Below are 16,580 nucleotides of genomic sequence, written 5' to 3'. Positions count from 1 at the left end.
GTGTTTACTGAATAATAAACACTTATGTGTGGATTTTTTTTTCTTTTCACTGATCCTAACTTTCTCAATGGACAGCTGCCAACTTCGTCTATCCTTAAAGTAAGCCAAGAGAATATGTGGGCTTTAAAATGAGTCTGTATGCAAGTGCTGTAAAAGCTGTTTTCCTTAAAATAAGAAGTACAAAAGCCTGTAGAATTGTAAAAAAAAAATAAAATTGTGATGGTGATAAACATATCTTAGAGGATGACAAAATTGTTATTGCCTGAAACCCAAACCCTGCTGCACTGATGGTATGAAAGTTAATCTGACTGACTTTCATTATCCACCTTTAGAGGACCAAAGGACAAGAAATGGACTTTTAAGATACTTAAAAAAAAAATCTGTCTTATGAATTTGCCCTGGATTAATAAATTTGTTTGCAACAGATGAGTAAATCAACCTCATAATTTTAGTTAGACAAGCAAGTCAGTAGTAATGCTGATTCTGTTGTTCCTTAATGGCTTCCTGAATATAAATACAGAAATGTTGCTCTTCAAAAAAGGAGAAAGAAATGACATACCTCAGTTTTGTATCATATTTGAATATACTAACCATGACCTGCATTTCTACTGTCCTTCCTGACAGCTGGTTTTCATGGCGTGAGTGGCACATGTACCTCTGTTCCCTTTATTGTCTCAAAAGTTCAATCCAACGTCTTTACCTTTGGTGGAATTTCAAAATCCCCTGGATCTGGGCTGTAGTGCCTCTGATATATTTCTTCTTAACCACTGGGTTGAGCTGAGTTCTTATACTTGGATTGTTTTCTTCAGATCTGCAGTGAATATAACTTTTTTTTTTAAACAGTTTTAGTATGGAACAGAAGTAGAGGACAAAAAGTATTTTTAGAGTAAGTAGTTGTCTGCAAGCCTATTTGTTGTTCCTAAGCATCATGTCTAGATAGATACAACATTGTCTATGAAGCTATATGTATCTTTATGTCAACCTGCTGAGACTCCTCAAAGCCAAGACTGCATAGTCTTCCTTCTGCCAAGCCATTTTGAAATCACTGTAGAAATGTTGATTGTCTTGTGCTCTCAGGTCTCTGAATGTTGTGCAGCAAATCTTACAACCCCTTTATTGTTTATCATTGATTTGTCAAATAATTAGGTTTGGAAAGTACCTTGGGAAGTCAGCTAGTCCTGCCTCTTGCTCATGGTACAGGTTACATTAAGTCAGTCAGAAGAATAGCTTTTTTTTTGCTAATTAACTGCTAAGTCAAGACTGCGTTAGACATGAGAAACATTTTACAGCAAAATCCCTGTAAACTTCTAAAACGCATCTTAAAAAATGTTTTACTTTCCCTCAGTTGTATTTTATGGGCCTCTTTCTCTTCCCTTCCTTAATTTTCTCCCCTTTCAAGCAGTGCTTTCTTGAGTGTTCTATTTCTGTGATGGATTATTCTGTTTGCAGCAATGGAAAGTCATGCTTTTGCCTAATTCCTTTTATTAAGTTGCAGGCAGCTGGAACCATGGTTGCCTTTCTCTGCCAATATTGATAAACAGGGGAAGGGGGTGCGAGACCCATTGTGGAAAATGAAAGAGAGAAGGGTGACAGGAGATATTGACCTCACATAACATCTTTTTTCATTGCAGTGCATTAGATACCTTTAGAAAATGTGTTTGGGAGAATTGCATTCAGTAGTGTTTGCAGGCAGTGTGTAAAGAGTCTTTAAGATTAAAGCCTTTCTCAACCTGCAGTACTCAGGTTGAAGAAGATAACTGCTATTAAGGGAAGGGGTAGTACTGCCAGCTACAGGGCACCTGGCAGCTCGCTAAGCAAGTGAAATTTGGTTGGTGTTGGGAAGTGAAAGTTACTTATAATGTCCTAAAGTCTGTGTGAGGAAGGTGACCTGATGTCTGTTTCACAGTGTACTTAGATTTCTCAGCTCTGCTGCCTTTTTTCTGAGCACTAAAAATTGCTTGTGCTTTAAAGGAAAGCAAGTGAGATATTTTAGTATTTCAATTACTAGACAAAGCAAAGTTGCTAGTATTCATAGTAAAGAAAGTGCTTCCACAGACGCCTAAAAGGAAAAATAAGAAACTTGGCTCATCATCTATGTGACTGAAATGATGTTTATCAATAAAGTAGTTTTAATAGATTCAGTATCTGGTCAGCTAAGCTGAAGGGAAAAGCACTGCCTGTGTACACAGCACTCTGTGAAGCTTTATAATAAAGTGAACAGGAGCAGAAATAATTGCTAATCTTGAAGCAGTATGTGACATCTAAAAGGAGGATTTAACTGGTGCTGTATGATTCATGACAGTGGCAAGGGCTTGGAAACTAAGGAAACAGTTGTGGGAAGCTTCCTGATTTTATAATGGATTCTTAAAGTAGCATTCAGGTTGTTATAACAAGAAAAAAAAAAAGAGAAAAAAAGAAAGAGTGTATTTTCCACTGCTGGGGATGCTGTGCAACCTCCCCTCTCTCTGGGGCCAGGAGACATGAAATATTGATGCAGTGGGAGATATTTCTGTAACACCTTTGACAGAGTACTGTGGGGTAGGTTCTTTCATCCCTTTTATGTCTGATGTGAGTTCTGAAGTTCTGTCCTTCAGCTAGCCAAGTTGAGTTCCCTTAGGAAGTGGAAACTTCATCAAGTGCTGGTGGCCATTCTGTTACATACTCTAATTCAGGGGAAAAAAAGGGAGCTGAAGCTTTGTGAAAGTTTAGGCCTGTATTTGATTTGAAAAGGCAAAGCTAGGCTGCTTCAATACGCAAAAAATTCCCTTGCACCTCTCTCTGTTGTCTCAGGCTCCTTTCTAGCTTCAGGTAGTGAGTGTCTTACAGCAGTGCTTAGAGTGTCTTTGCAGCTTTATGATGTATGTAGATCTGTATGTAAACGAAATTTTAAGATTTGCAGAAGGCAATAAATCTTGTGTCCATTTGCCTTGCAAAATTTCTTATCCACAGTTGGTGAGTGGGAGAGTGTATTTGTTACTGGCAGAGCCTGTCAAATCTATAATTCACAATTGTTTTAAAAAAATTATATTATAATACAACTTTCTAAAGTGTTTCCTAGCGTTCAAAGTTTGAAAACAAATGTATTTAGTTCAGTCTGGAGATTTTTGCTAAGGTCAATTTTCCTGTCTGGGAGCTTGGAGGGTTATAGCTGTTATTAGATAGATATTCATTGCACTGACAGTGTAATGAACATTTTTTTCAGCCACTGAAACTATTTCTCCTGATCCTTTTACATGGAAAACTTTGGTCTGCTTTTCTGTCTTGCCTGTATTAGTAGTATATGCTGTAACCTTTTTATTCAGATAAAAGACAGGTTTCTGGATCTTTGTGTGTATATATATATGTACATAAAAATATATATAATTATTTTTATATTCAGTGTCAGATTAATTTTTGGAATGTGTGGTGATCCTTGTTTTCAGGATGAGCTGTTATTCTTACCTCCTACCTCACACCTCCAGTATGTATGACTTGTGAGTAAGCTTCCATTTCTGCCCTCTCTTCTTTGAAGCTGGCAACCTTATCTGTGCTTCGTCCTATGCATATGTACGTAGCTGCAGTGTGCGTGAGCAGTAGAAGCTGTTTACCACAACTGCTTCCAGGGGAAATTACTTATATAGGTGATATAGATCACCAAGGAATTGTCTTACAAACTAAAATTTTTTACCATATATACCTATAAAATATTATTGTCTGCAAATGGTCAGATTGCAATGTATTGCAATTGTTTTTTCATTAACGTAACAATTTAGTGTTTATTCCTTGCTGCAGGAGAGCATCAGGAGTATTTTCAATAATAAAACTTAACTTTGTCCTGTGCAGACAGAAATGGTTAGGAATTATATTAGTATATCGTTCACCACATACCAGAGGTGCCAAAACCAGATAGACATTTGTTCTTCTGAACTGTGACAACTCTTTTACCTCTTGGTGAGTTTTATTATTTAGTCATATGACTAGGCATATTAGCCAGCAAGTAGACTGCCTCATTTTGACCTTATTCATTGATTTCTATAGGAGAAATATCTAGTCAGTAATTCTACTTGACTCAGGATTTGGAAAGGTGCCTAGGAAAGTGGTTGTTCTATACCTTGGACTACTCATGTGCCTTCATAATTGGTCATATGTTGTGTTTTTGCATACTCTGCTACTATTCTTTATCCTATTGTAAACAGGAGATTTTAGAGAAGCTGTATTTTGGTTTAATTAATGGATAGTCCAATTGAGTTTACTGCCCTATTTGTAAAGGCAGTATTGGCATGGAAACATGCTCCAAATTTTACTTTAGATAGTGGTTTATTCCAAATGAATACTACTTTTAATTCTTTGTCAATGAATCCAGGCTGCCCTGTGACCCTTTTTGCTTCTTCCCCCCTAAAGTATCCCTTCATTATAGAAGGTCTGAGAGCAGCTGAGGAGAGTGGAGGAATTTATTCTTATTCTGATAATATTCTGAAGGTGTAGTGCAGTGGGGAGAGGCCAGAGAAATTTAACTGTCTTTTCCCAACCGCAGATGAAGTTTTGAAGAAGGACAACTGTTGTGCAGAGGAACTGAGGGATGCACCCTTAAGAATGTGAGCCTTTTGGGGGACTTATGTAAATGTCACGTTTTTAGTAAACGTTGATAGGAGACTCTTACTAGGATTGTTTGAGTTTTGGAAGAGTTTTCAGCCTACATTTTATGCAATGCTCAAAAGTTACAGTAGTTATCTCTTAACAGAAGCTCTAAAACCAGGTTTAGGTGTGAAGGATTCTTTTGGAAAAATGTTGATCCATGAATGACTTAAGTCAGGTTCAAACATGTCTCTTTGTGCAACAAAGATTTTTGTTGATTGGTTCTGGAAGCCGGTGGTTCTTTCCCATGTGTGGAAGGCCTGCTCTCGTGTAAAAGATTGTGTTTAAAGTGAGGAGATGTGTTTGCTTCTTTCACTGGTTGCTTAAGCCATGACCAGACAGCACTGGATAAGGAGGGCCTGAACCCCTAGCTCCTTTCTTCAAGGTAAGTGCCATAGCAGTAATGACAACTAACTCTGAACTAGGACATTGCTCAGACTAATGTTGTTTTAGGTTCCGTCTTTAAAACCTTCACTGAAATTATGTAAAGATACAGACCCCAGACATGAGTCTAATTCCCAGTGGGACTTTCAGTGGGAACTGACTTCCTGATTTATGTCTCTGTGTTTGAAGATTCCCCCTGTTCAAGCTTAAAAGTGCAGTGTTTCATGGATGAGATTTATTTTTTTAACTAACAAATCTAATTAAAACCCAGGGTAAATCACTAAAATAGAAATTCTTTAAAATAATGGAAGAGTACATAACAATCAAATTGGTAACTGTCATTCTGGGAGTTGGAAATAAAGTATAGTTAAAAGAATTTCCTTGTCCTTTGTGTTAACATAGAGGCAGAAAAAGCAAAGTTATTGGGAGGCAGATTTGATTAAACTAACTTCTTTGCTTTTCTCTGCAATAATTGGCATATATATGAGTTTTGAAGCCATAGCTATATTTGAGAGAAATACAGGGTTCTTTTGTCATTTAGACTCCATATTGTGAGTCTTGAAATCTCTCTGGGAGAAAACAAGATACAACTGAAAGTGCCACTGTGATGCCATACCTTTAATTATGGGCATGTGCTTGCAAGGGTACATACATATGTAATTAGATAAAATTTAAGAATGTACATGTTTTTACAGTCTTTCACATCCAAGCCAGCACGGGAGAACATAATTTGTCTCTTCTGGCTGCATACGGAAATGGCTAAGTAGAGCCTTAAAGAATCTGAAACCTATCTTAAGTAATTGCATGAGTGAAGTTATGCAAAGCCATGGCAAATACAAGATACGGTTAGGAGGTGTGATCACAGCTTCTGCAAATAAACAAAAACTGGATTTAACCTAGATAGTGTAGGAACTAAGAGTGTGGTCTGTGGGTTTTAGCAGTGATGGCACTGACTAGTCCAGGGCTTCTGGTTCTTGTGTACTTTGCCACTAAAACCTGAATATGCAAGTGCCCTATGCAGGTTTGCTACAAGCTTATTGTGTCTATTCACAGGACAGTTAAACACTGTTGCAGCCTACATGGAGATTTTATTTTTTTTGTGCATTTTTGTTTTTTTTTTTTTATTCTGGAGGCTCAAATCTTGCTGGTGTTCACTAGCTAAGCACAGTGGCTGGATGTGAATTTTACTCCCAATCCATGAGTACCAGTTCTATGTCCTAAAGCAATGAGCAGTGAAAGTTAGGCACTTTGCTTGTAAGCATCCAATCTCTCTCCCTCACAATTAGAAACTCACCTGAGAGGCTTCATACAGCAGACTGCAATTTGTTATAACTTGAAGCAGTGAGTGAGATTGCTTGATGACTTACTGGATTTTATTCTGGGGGCTATAAATTAGAACTCTAGCACATGAATTTAACAAAAAAAAAGTATTCACTTGAGGCAAGGCTTCTATAAAATTTCATATGGGAAGTCAAGGATTACATACATGAAGATACTGGAAAACTGAGCTGTATTATTAACATGTCAATGTTAAAGAAATTAGTTTAACTTGATTAAATCTTTTGTGTGGGTACTCTCTCTTCTCAGTTGAATTACAGCAAACCAAGTAGAAGCTCTCTTGATTCTGAGCACAGGTGTCCATTCACAGAGCCTCGAAATGTAGTCTAGCTGGTCTACTGGAATTCCGCATATGTAGTTAACATGAATTAATTTATCTGAATGTCCTCAGGTATAGACAAATCAGTCTTACTGACTCTCATCTGTTTACTGCTAGTACTGATTCCTGAATGCCTGTCTGACAAGTATTGAGGAAAGTTAGTGTTTCTTCTGTACTCTGTACCAGCTTTTCTACACGGAAGTTAACCAAGTGAAAATGAGTTACCCTTTATCTTCCTGCACCTGTCAATTTTGTCTTTAATGTGGTGCTCAGCTGAGAATACCAAATTTGTTCCCATACTCACTGACCTTTCCTCATCAATTTACCAGGATGAAAAAGGATGGTGAAAGGCTAGATAGAAGATGCAAAGCAAAAATTACTCCAAAGTAAAAGTACCTATCAGGTAACTATCTCTAAAGTACTTTATATAAGTGCAGACACATGCTTTAAAAATAAACAACATGAGCATGAGAGATTCTTTGAAGCACAAAGAGAAACAAAATCACGTTTGATATATTTACAGAAGTATGATTTTCAGCCCACACAATATCTGATTGCTCTGGGACTGACGGCCTCCCATATGGAAGCAGGGAGGAAGAACAGCACAGATTCCTTTTGTAAATGCTGTATTTGTGGTTTTTAGTAAGATATGCCTTTTTTATTTTTTTATTTTTTTTTTCTCATTATGGGCCTTCTGCAGTAATTCTAAACTGGAATTTTATGGTGTTATCAAGGACAGTATCTACACGTGAGTGAGAAGTAGAATTTGAAGAAATCGTTTTATTGATAAGTATCATCTAAAAAGGCCAGTTTTGAGAAAGTCCCCAGTATTCAGTATACATTGAAGTGTGTTATTAACCCTTGAAAGGTTGTGCTTCTGAGGAGGGGGAACAAATTTGGGACTTTCTTTTGTTATTTTTAAATTTATGTTTATTCTGTTCTCTTCAAGTGCTGTACATAACTGCTTCATCAAGGCTTCTTTGCAGTTGCATGTTATTAAACGGGTGGTTAGTTTTGGTTTCATATGAAGATATGGAAAATTTTCTTTCTCTTCATACAGTGAGGTCAAAATAGAAATCTAGAATCAAACTTGCATAAAATTATAACATGTGGACCCATTTATACTATGTTTTCTTAAATAAAAGTGCTGAGATGCTCAAAACCATAACTGTACAGTGACGAATTTGATCATGTAGAATTGACAATAGAATCATGAACAGAGGCAGTAACATGTAATTGGCGCTGTTTTTACTGGGCTTCATTTTGTGATGCTCTTTTTAATAGTGTAAAATAACTTTTCACAATTTTATCAGTTCAGATTGTCTTTTCCTCGTTCATTTGACTGTTTCTGTCCCCCAAAGGTTTTATCAGGAATAGAACTTAATGTGGCATACAGTGTGTTTATGTTTGTTTCTTTTAGTTGCACGTGATAATCACCCAACTATCTCAGCAAAGATCTGAGAATAGTTTCTTAGCTGCAGCTGCAGAGGAAGTTAAAAAAAAAAAAAGAGAAAAAAGTATTTGCGTGTGTCCTATGTAAACGGGCTTTTAAAAAATCCATTTCTCAGCATCTGTTATAACAGCAATGACTTATTTTATTTTAAAAGCAGATTTCTGGAGTCTGGAAAATATTCTTCGCTGCGAGTTCTTTACAGCTATTATTTGTGCCATTTAAAAGTGGTGCTGTTTTAACCCGTGCTTGCTGTACTAGTTGGGAAAGGGAAATCTTTATCGATGACCACCATAACAAGCAAAGAAAATAAGAGATTCAGATCAGCCCTGCGGAGAAGGACTTGGGGGTGTGGGTGGATGAGAAAATGAATATGAACCAGCTTCAGCATGTGCTTGCAGCCCAGAAAGCTAACTGTATCCTGGGCTGCATCAAAAGGAGTGTGACCAGCAGGTCAAAGGAGGTGATCCTGCCCCTCTACTCTGCTCTCGTGAGACCTCACTTGGAGCATTGTGTGCAGTTCTGGTGTCCTCAACATAAAAAGTACATGGAACTGTTGGAACAAGTCCAGAGGAGGCCACGAGGATGATCAGGGGACTGGAGCACCACCCGTATGAAGACAGGCTGAGAAAGCTGGGGCTGTTCAGCCTGGAGAGGAGAAGGCTGCGTGGAGACCTCATAGCAGCCTTCCAGTATTTGAAGGGGGCCTACAGGGATGCTGGTGAGGGACTATTCATTAGGGACTGTAGTGATAGGACAAGGGGTAACGGGTTGAAACTTAAACAGCGGAGGTTTAGATTGGATATAGGGAAGAAATTCTTTACTGTTAGGGTGGTGAGGCACTGGAATGGGTTGCCCAGGGAGGTTGTGAATGCTCCATCCCTGGCAGTGTTCAAGACCAGGTTGGATGAAGCCTTGGGTGACATGGTTTAGTGTGAGGTGTCCCTGCCCGTGGCAGGGGGGTTGGAACTAGATGATCCTGAGGTCCTTTCCAACCCTAACTATTCTATGATTCTATAACAAGCAGTGTTGTCAGATGAATGCAACCAAGCAAGTGCTAATGCTGCAAATCTGGAGCAGAATGCGTTACAGTCTTGCTGCAATTAAAGCATTGGCCATGTTTTAATTTTGATCTTGGTTATATTGAAATAATCTAATTAATTCAGTAGTTAAAGAAAATACATGCTGATTACGGTGACTTGATTTTGTTCTTTGGACTATTTCTTGGTGTTAATTCTAGACCAGATTAGTGGAGGGTGGTACAGCAAGGCAGTTGGATGCACTGATAAAAGTCGTACTCCTCCATATATTGCTAACTCAAGAGTCTACTTTGAATTCTTCAAAGGACTGTATTCCCTTCATCCTGCTCATATCCATAGTATTGAAATTACCTTATGAAATCGGAGAAGGGACATAGAGTTCAGTTGATCACATGTAGATGTTGATATCTAGCTTTATTCAAGTACTCAAAATTTCCCTTGGAAGATTAAAATTAATGTTGAAAGACTAATAGAATAGATCAACTTTTGTGTCTTCTGAAAATAATTACATAGGTGAATCAGAAATGGTAATATATATGGTAATATATACAATTTATAGTATAAAACCATGGTGATTTCAAGTCTCTGAGGTTAACTTGTGAAAATGGTAATTGGAATTTCCCTGAACCTTTTTGTTGAGGCAGAGGCTTTCTAAACAGAATCCCATTTAATTAGTGCTGTGCTGTGTGCCATTCACCTTATTTTTAGACTCATCTCTTCTGAAAATAGAAAGGGAAGGAGGGGGGAGAACAAGAAAGAAAGTGGTAATAGCACAGAGCTTCTCAGCTCCCCCTGCTACGAGCTGTTTATGGGCAGGTGATCACTGTGCTGTCTGTAACACAGATGAAGCTTAAGGATCAAAACCAATTATCTGTATATGTGCTGTCACCTTTTCCTCTCAACTCTGTTTCCAAATAATATGAAGATTATTGCAGCCACAAGCTCCTTTGGATCGCTAGGGCCATAGTCAAGACTTTACCACCAGTCTTTTAAGTGTGATGCACAGTTTGAAACCTGCTGTTCATAACAGTCAGAAATCCCAAACAAAATTTGTGCACTGCCCCTCTACAACCATAATCATAAAAACAGTTCTTGCTAAAACCAGGACAGGAGTTCATAACCTAATAAAAAGGAAAGTTGGAGCAAGAATTAGGGGAGAGCTAGTATGATATTATTATTTAGATGAGAAACTGAAACAATTGTGATGTGACCAACTTGTGTAGGTCTTCATCCAGAGTTATAGATAGAACTAATTTTTCTGGAGCCACATACCATTGCTTTTCACAGGAAACCACCATCATTTTAAACTTGATCTGTTAAAGAGGAGTTTTGGTTTGCTGAAAGGTGTACCAAAGTATAGTTGTAAATTCTATGAAAGTGTTTACCAGACACGGAAGTGCCATTTTACAGCAGTTCTGCTTGGATTCCTTGCTTGATCATTGTAGATATTTGTATACTGCAGTCACAAAGCCATGCTTATTCTTTCACCTGGTCAAGCAAGCATTACTATAATCATCATTATCCTATTTAAATACTGTGTCAAAAAGGAGCAATTAAAATCTTTAAATGTTAGATTTGAGATTCATTTTGTCTCTTTTCATCAGTAATCCCTCCTGATTGATTACACATTTCTGGGTGTTGTAAAGTCATGTACTAACTTGTCTGTATATTTTCCATTGGAAAATGCTTTATAAGTCCTGAATTATGTTTGTTGCCATAGCAATACTCGGTTAAAGATTCATAGTATGGCTTTTATTTTCTTCCTACCATGGAAAAAGAAAAATGTCCAGAGTTTAAATCTATTTCTGGAGTACCAAAGATATCTATAGTGATGGGAAGGCCTGTGGCTTTTGGTTGTATCCTGTTCCAGGGGGCCTTGTCTTAAAGCTAAAACTGGTATGGAAAAGAAGTCCCTACAGAAGCAATCAGTTTTCTTTTTCCATTCTTGTTTTTTCCATTGAAATGTGATGTGCATTTCTATTTCATCTTTTGATCTCTAAGAACTTGAAATGGTGCCACTCTTCTTGAGATTGTGAAAGCAGAATGGACAAAAAGTAGGTTCTGAAATTGTAATTTATTGCTAATATCTCATCAGCTGTCCTCATAAATCTGTTTTGAGTAGTTCCTTATCAATATGTAGAATTTTATTGGAGTGTCAGCAATTGCAGCCTTAGTAAACAACTGAAACCCCACATAAAGCTACATTTTGAATAGCTCTGATTAAGTTTAATCTGAGTTCTCTTCCCAGATTCAAGACTTGTAGGCAGCCTTGGTAAAGTTTGTCTTGGGTGTGTTCATCCTTTTTTGTTGTATGTTTCTAGACTTGGCTGGACAAAAAGGTCTTGATTAACTGTGTGTGATGTTTCATATGTTGTTATTGAACACATAATTTGACAAGTGTGGTAATTAACAATGAGATCTCAGTATTTTTATTTCTTCTGTGAAGGATTCCACATCTTGGAAGTCTAAAAGAGCTGTCTGAATTTCATGCCGTTTCAAGAGCAGCTGTTGTTTCCATGTGCCCAATGAATTCTATGTAAGAGCATAAAGAAGTTAGGACAGTATTGGATTTAAGGGGAAATAGCAAGTCGAGTTCAATATTTTGCCCATATCAGTTGATTACAGAAGTGTAAAACAGTGCAATACAGGGTAATGAATGTTTTCATTTTTTTAATTGGAAGAGGTAAATTTTGAACAAATACTGCCTTAAACCACACTTGCTTTTGCTCCTGTTCCAGCAGTGTTTCTTTTTCTTTTTTTTTTTTTTCACTGAAAAAGAGAAAGACAATTTCCCATTGTGCTAGGAAATTCGACACAGGTTTTGTAATGTTCTGTTTATTTAAAAGGTTAATGGGGGCTGAGGGGAAGCTCCCCAGCTGCCATCAGAATCCATGTGCAACTGAGAAATGAAATCAGTCCTGTTATGTCAGTTTTAAAATCAGAAGTTTGCTAAAAGAACATAGAATTTTAAAATAGATTCTTGTTATTTACATCTGGGGTTTTGAGCTGTTATGGTTCAATTCTTCAAGCTCTTAAAGCTCTTGTGATTTGGAAGAAGAAAAACAAATATCAGGCAACTTGTAGTAATTGCAAGAGCTGCAACACTGAGATAACAAAATATTGAGAATGCTGTTCCTCTTCAGTTAAGCTGCAGTTCTGCAAACACATAAACCATGCATTCACTTCAGTAAACCAAGCAATTTTGTAGAGAATGAACTACTCTTGATGATGAAGTTAAGCATTTCAAAATGTGTTGCTAGGGTCAAAGCTATAGGTATCTAGCTTTTGGTTTCAAGGGCTTGTGGGTCTTTCTTTAAGATACCAGCAATTTAGTGTGCTCTGAACTGCTACAAGACCTGCTGTAACATAGGAAATGTATGAAATTTGATGTTTGGCTTGTTTCTAGAAAGTCCAGGAGTACTGTTAAACAATAATCTCATTAGTAAGAAATGTGAAGAATAAATGTTGTAAAGTGCAGACAAATCCAGAAAATCAATGTAAAAGTGATATTAATGGATTTATACTTTTTCCTAATTGTATTTCTGTGTTCCTAATGGACTTATGGATGTAATTTTAGAATGGCTGGAGAGATCATATAAAGAAAAAGATGGGTGTGATGCGTGTAATGGGAGGGGGAAAAAAGAATTGAAAAAAATACTAGCATGAGCAGCAAATAAAAATGGGAGGGCAGAGAAGGGCAAATAGAAGGCACTTGAAAGTTAGCAAATCACTATCCCTCCTTCTGGCATCTATAAATTATTTTTGAGAGAAGTATGTGATCTGCAAATCTCTATTGTTCTTTATTCCTTTAGCCTTTGGTGCAGCTCTCATAATTTTTCCTACATTCAGCTGGTTTAGAGGTAACAAACTTAGATTTTGCTAGGGTATGTGAACTCCTACTCAACTGTTCTTTATGCAGTATTCTACATCAGAGAAATGCAAGTGTAGAATAGGTAAAGAACATGGTGATTTGAAGACTGGCATATTCAAACTGTTTTAAGGATATTTCTCCACTAACATGGCTTGTTGTGAGTTTGTGATGTTGTTTTAAGGAGGTAAATAAAAAATGATGCTGGAATGGGATACTCTTTTGTGAATCTCATTGTTCTCAACAGTAAAGGCTTGACTAGTCTTAGGTGCTGCATACTGTGTAAATGCTGTTCACAGTAAAATATTACATAGAAATCAAATTGCATAAATATTAATAAAGTAACCATTTGTATCTTATAAAAAGGCTACATTCAAACAGCATAATTCTAGTGGAACGAAATGTGTCATGTGGAATGTTGTGGAACCCTTTGAAAGCAGAAGCAGAATAAATATTTTTCAGTTTTTAAAAAGTTTTGAAAGGCTGTAGAATAGTCTCTGTAGGTCTACTACCTAATTGTTAAATGGAAGGAGAATATTCTTTCAATAGCATATAGAATGTGAGGTGTGTGTTTGTGTATGCTTTTGTGTGTGTGTGTATAGTGTGTGTCTATATACCCATATAGCATGTATGTGTGTATGTATGTGTTTTTCTTTACTACAGCTCAGTTGTTGAAAATGTTAGTATTGGATCACAGAAAATAAACCTTGCTGTAACATTTACGCAAAATGTATGCCCTTTCTGCTGATATATTTAACAACTATGAATTCTAGAGTGGTATCACTCATAGAGGCAGATAGGTATTTATTGTTCTGTGTTTGATATAATCATTTTGGTAAAGCATGAATGAAGAAGTATATAAAATTGAGTTGAGTTAATTTAAGTTTTTATTACAGGTTCTAGGGAGAAAATCTATTTTGCCAAAAAATCAAAATAATAAAAGGGGTAAGAGAAATAATCAATTGCGTTTGAGCCTTTAAAGCTGATTTATAAATAGTATTTCTGAAAATCTGGATTTTACTATTTTTGAAGTTTGTTATAGTATTCTAGTGAATGATGGGTAAGTATGGCAAGGAGTTTTCACCTATTGCCTTCAAACTCAGCTGACCGGGACTCAGCTTCCTCAGTTGGTGACTAACTTAGGCAGCACTTTGTTGGCAGCAACTTTGGATGTAACTTTATCTATCAAACTGGCACATCCGTCTCTGTCATGTCACTTTTCTTTTGAAATGTACTGTGCTAAACTCCTAAAAGGCAGTTTTACTTCCATTCACAGGACTTCTGCAGAAATAGGAAACTTAGAGCAAGAAGGAAGGCAATGCTGCAGTTCATGGTGATGGTTCAGTTTTAGGTCAGCTTAAACTGATTTTAAGATTACAGCTGGTATTGCTGTGATAACCATTGCACAGCAGATTGTTTCTCTTTGCCATACCAGTTAGGATGGAAGGACCTATACTTTTGGATTTTGCATGGTTTGCATTGCTCTTTTCTGAGGTGAGATACCTAGGTTATTTCCCACTTGAGTGTAAATTGAACTACATATACAAAGTAAAAACACTGTCAACACAGAATCATAGAATCACATGGGATACTCTGGTATATTATTTTTAAAACAGCCTGCATTTTATTTTTCTTTAGTTCAGAGCCCTTATGGGACATATGGGTTACATTTTCATGGTATGTTCACAGCCATACCATATAGATACTTTTTAAAACTAAGATTGCCAATTAACCCAAGTGTTTGAACTTTTTATGTTAAAGAAAATAACACATATTTTGAGATTGTCCGTAAATCCATGTCCTGGGTTCAGCAGTAGCAGTCATTTTTCTCCTTGGTAGCTGGTGCACTGCTGTGTTTTGACTTTCGGGCTGAGAACGGTTGCTGATAGCAAGTATGTTTTGAGTTACTGCTCAAATGTTTGGTTTGTCCAAGGACCTTCTGAGCCTCATGCTCTGCCAGGGAGGAGGAAGCAGATACAGGACACCTGACCCAGGCTAGCCAAAGAGGTATACCATACCATAGCACGTCATACCCAGGAGGTAACCGGGAGAGACCCGGAAGGGCTGGGACTCTCTGGGGGGATGGAGGAGGTATCGGTTGGTGCTCGGTCAGGCAGGGTGGGGGTGAATTATGGGTTGGTGGCTGGTGAAGTGTTGTATTCTTTTCACTTGTTATTTCTTTTATCATTATTATTATTAGTAGCAGTAGTGATTTGTGTTATACCTTAGTTATTAAATTGTTCTTATCTCAACCCGTGGGGGCTGCATTCTTTGGATTCTCCTCCCCAACTCTCCAGAAGTTGGGGGAGCAAGGGGGGAGTGAGTTAACGAGCTGTGTGGCTGGGCTTAAACCACGACAATCCATGAGTCTAATGATTTGTCTTGGGCATTTTCCCCTCTTTACCTATCAGTCATCTGCCACTACCATTACCCTGCTTCAGGCCCATGCTCTAGATTTATTGAATATCCTTTTTGCATATATAATTTATAGATCTGATTATCTTAAAAGGAGGTGTTAGAAAAGGGCAAGGAAGGGAAAAAAGTGCATTTTACAGCTGCAAAATCTGAAGTAACTGAATCCCATCCAGTATTGCATGAGTTAACTTCCATCTTGGAGAACCAAGTGCCCTTGAAGACAGTAATAAGAATTTCTAGGAAAAGAGGCCAGGCCACATAACAGACCTGTTGTCAGCCATCCTGTGTATGAAGTTGGGTGAATTACCAGCAATCCCAGAGGGAAATGTAAGTTATCAGGTCAGTAACAATGCACCTCATTCTGCAGAGCAGGACATAGGAGGCTTTCTGTAGGGAAGGAGTAAAGATCCCAAGTGAATATATGAAGAACTCGTCAAGAACTTCAGGAATGTTAAAGGAATCAGTTTGTTTTTCTCAGCGTTAGTCATGAACGTATGTTTTGTTCCTTTGATTAAAACTTTTTATCCTAGCCCTGAACTGTAGCCCTGATGTTCTGTTCTTCTGGACTCATACATCTATCAAAGGCAGGTGCCTAAATGGACATTGAATCCTGTGATTCTTAGCATACCTGTATTAACTGCCACTGTCAAAACTGTTAGGCCTGCTGGATCTTGCAGGCTATACTCAGAGCAGCTTGCTTTTACTTAAATCTTTGAAAGTTTCTGTAGGCAGGAGCTGCTCACTTTAGCATGTAGAGAAACTGAATAGAGTGCCATTGTATTATTATTTGCCTGTTACAGGGGTCTGACTGAGCAATTGGAATTGCTCAGATATTTGGGAAAGCTGGATATGTGACAACTTAGACCAGCTCATGGGGTGACCAAGGACTAATAACCATTACTGTCAGGAATGTGTTTAGTTTTCTGTATTTTAATCCTTTACAGTTTGTGACTCTAATAAGGAACCTACTAAAAATGTAAAAGAGTTGTGGAAATACAAGTTAGGAGGTTTTTTCGTTAAGCCATTCCTGTATTCCTGTCCAAAGGAAATTTTGTAGTTGTGATAGAAAACATGTGCATCATTATGTGTTGGTCCTTGCACATGTATTTCTTACATGTTATCTGTTACTGTGCAGAAGTAAATTGCTAGGTC

General features: G+C 37.5%; 1 protein-coding gene across 3 annotated transcripts in view; it reads left to right on the top strand.

Moving 5' to 3' along the window:
- The window catches only part of LARGE1 (LARGE xylosyl- and glucuronyltransferase 1), a 278,913-nt gene that overhangs the window by 26,006 nt on the left and 236,327 nt on the right, over positions 1-16,580 (top strand). Inside the window, exon 1 of one of the 3 annotated variants that reach the window (XM_031050097.1) lies at positions 7,000-7,058. The exons of the other annotated variants lie outside the window; for them this stretch is intronic. The gene's annotated coding sequence lies outside the window, so the exon portion shown is untranslated. Of the gene's footprint in view, positions 1-6,999; positions 7,059-16,580 lie in introns of those variants that run through there. 3 annotated transcript variants of the gene reach the window in all.

Source organism: Melopsittacus undulatus, chromosome 5, assembly GCF_012275295.1.
Source record: "Melopsittacus undulatus isolate bMelUnd1 chromosome 5, bMelUnd1.mat.Z, whole genome shotgun sequence".
Taxonomy (NCBI): domain Eukaryota; kingdom Metazoa; phylum Chordata; class Aves; order Psittaciformes; family Psittaculidae; genus Melopsittacus; species Melopsittacus undulatus.
Note: the sequence above shows the minus strand (reverse complement) of the source record. Positions and strands in the feature narration are given on the sequence as shown.